General features: G+C 40.5%; 1 non-coding gene across 1 annotated transcript; it reads right to left on the bottom strand.

Annotated features, from left to right (window-relative positions):
* Positions 1 to 514: 514 nt before the first annotated feature.
* Positions 515 to 587, bottom strand: trnav-uac (transfer RNA valine (anticodon UAC)). The gene has a single exon. It is a non-coding gene; the product is annotated as a tRNA-Val (tRNA).
* Between the last annotated feature and the right edge of the window lie 1,842 nt (positions 588 to 2,429).

Below are 2,429 nucleotides of genomic sequence, written 5' to 3'. Positions count from 1 at the left end.
TCATTCTTTCAGTCACTACCCAAAGCTCATGACTATAGGTGAGGATTGGGACGTAGATGGACCAGCAGGACAAAGGTTTTGTCTTCTTGCTCAGCTCCCTCTTCACCACAAGTGTCCTGCCGGGCATCTGCACCATTTCAGACGCCGCACCAAACCTCTTGTGATTAAGAACCTGCCATACTTGAGCTTCTTTGCTTGGCGCAGTAACTCTCTCCCAACCCAGAGGGGTGAATCAACCATTTTCCATCAACCATGGCCTCAGATTTGGAGGTGCTGGCTCTCATCCTGACCGCCTCATACTCGGGCAGCAAAATTATTTCTTATCTTATTCACACATCAGTGTGGTTCTGAAAATGGTTTGGCAGTTACAAGTACTGCCTCCACTGAAACGCACACACACGATGACCATACTGGTTGTCTTTCTTAGCTCTCTGATTAAATTGTAATTGTGAACATGGCTGTGCTTTGAGCAGTGCACAACCCTGAAGCTACACCTGACCTGAGGCAATATGATTGGTTCCACTGGGGATTGAACCCAGGACCTTCTGCGTGTAAAGCAGATGTGATGACCACTACACTACAAAACCTTGAGAAATGGTGGGGCTACTTTACTTTTTATGAGTTTAGTTTATTGTGATCATTTTCCAACCTACAAAACACAAACATACTGGTAGGTAGACAACATTTAACATTTAAAACATGAATAAATGTTAAGTTAATGCTTGTTTTTAAGCATTATTTAAAAAAAAAAAACAGGACCCAAAAGGTGTAGGCTGAAGCCTTAGCTTATCACATCTACCCTTTTATTAGGTATTTCTTATTGAAAGAAGACCACCAGTGTAACTTCTTGCATCAGTTTTTAATGTAAGACTATCAATTTCTATACCAGTCAAATAGCAACAAAATGTGTATTTCATTTTAAGTAGCTGAGCTTTGGCTAGCATTTGTTACATTAGAGATAAGGTGTTTTCCTTTGATGATGGTACAAACCTGAAAATGAGTTGACATACAGTATGCCGTGTAAGGTGAGTTCTGGTTTCATGGAGGATGGAACCCAAAACCTTTTGTATATAAAGCAGACATGAGAGCCACTACACTATGGTTGCCTCTAATAAACAACTGTGAAGTTTTCATATTTTGACATAGTGTAGCAGTCACACGTGCTGCCTCTAAATTTTTTTTTCTTTTTGCTTAAAAATTCAGGTGGAACTTCAATATTTTTGTTATCAAACCTACGTCTCAACCAGCTAAGCTATTGGGTGTGTCTTAGCATTCTAAACTGAGGCTTGTTTTGTTTTAGGCTACTGACTTGACATCTGACTTCAACCATGTGAGAATAAGACAGAGGGTGTCTCTCAGTGTCAAGGAAGGATCCTCAAACGGCTGAATTTGAAGGATGCTACGTCATCGACCCTTGCCGAAGGACTGTTCCAATGTCAGGGATCCTTCCGTGTTTCATGAAGGACTGAGCTCTTCTTTCAGAGAAATTTGAAGGATGCATGTGTGGATCCTCCACGGATATAAAATCCCCACAATGCTTTGCACAGTATACGATTTGCTGGAAGTGAGGCCGGGGCCTCTTCAATTAAACCTGCGCCAGTTGAGCTTGGCAGGATTTGAATTAATGTCTCCACCAGTTTTTATCATCCAAGCGTGAAAATAATATTGACAGAAACCTCATAATTTACACTTTCTAATGTGTCCACTGCTGAATAAAGAGATTTTTTTTTAAATAACGTGATTTAGATAAAACATAAAAATTTTAAATGAATCATTCACAGCGGAGATGGAGCGCTAAGTGTCAACTTTTAGCTGTTGTCTTTAATTCATTACTCCACTTATTCTTAAATATGATCCAGAAATATATTCTCCCTAAAAGTCTTGTGATTCTGACAATACTGATACATTTGTTCAAAATTGTACAATAACATTACAGAGTGCCAAAATGATGAAACTCTTCAGTCTGCTGAGGGTTAATGGTGATCAGGTGGGGACACTTGTTAGTCTGTTCCATTGTGTGTTCGCTGAATGCTTGGGAAGACTTTTGCCTTGCCTCTGCAGGATCCTTCTCCTCCTCCTTTTAACACTCTCTAATGTTATTGTACAATTTTGCCTTCACTTCTGGCAAATTGTGTACTGTGCAAAGCATTGTGGGGATTTTATACCCAAGGAGGATCCACACATGCATCCTTTGAATTTCTCTGAAAGAAGGACTCAGTCCTTCGTGAAACATGGAAGGATCCTTGACATTGGAACAGTCCTTAGGTGGGATTTGATGATGTAGCATCCTTGAAATTCAGCCATTTAAGGATCCTTCCTTGACACTGAGAAACACCCTCTAGGTGTTTCTCAGTGTCAAGGAAGGATCCTTAAATGGCTGAAGGACTGTCCGTCTATCAAGGACTGAGGGTGTTTCTCAAAGTGGAGAC

The sequence above is a fragment of the Epinephelus fuscoguttatus genome, linkage group LG2 (assembly GCF_011397635.1).
Source record: "Epinephelus fuscoguttatus linkage group LG2, E.fuscoguttatus.final_Chr_v1".
Lineage (NCBI taxonomy): Eukaryota > Metazoa > Chordata > Actinopteri > Perciformes > Serranidae > Epinephelus > Epinephelus fuscoguttatus.
This window is presented reverse-complemented; position numbering and strand designations above follow the sequence as displayed.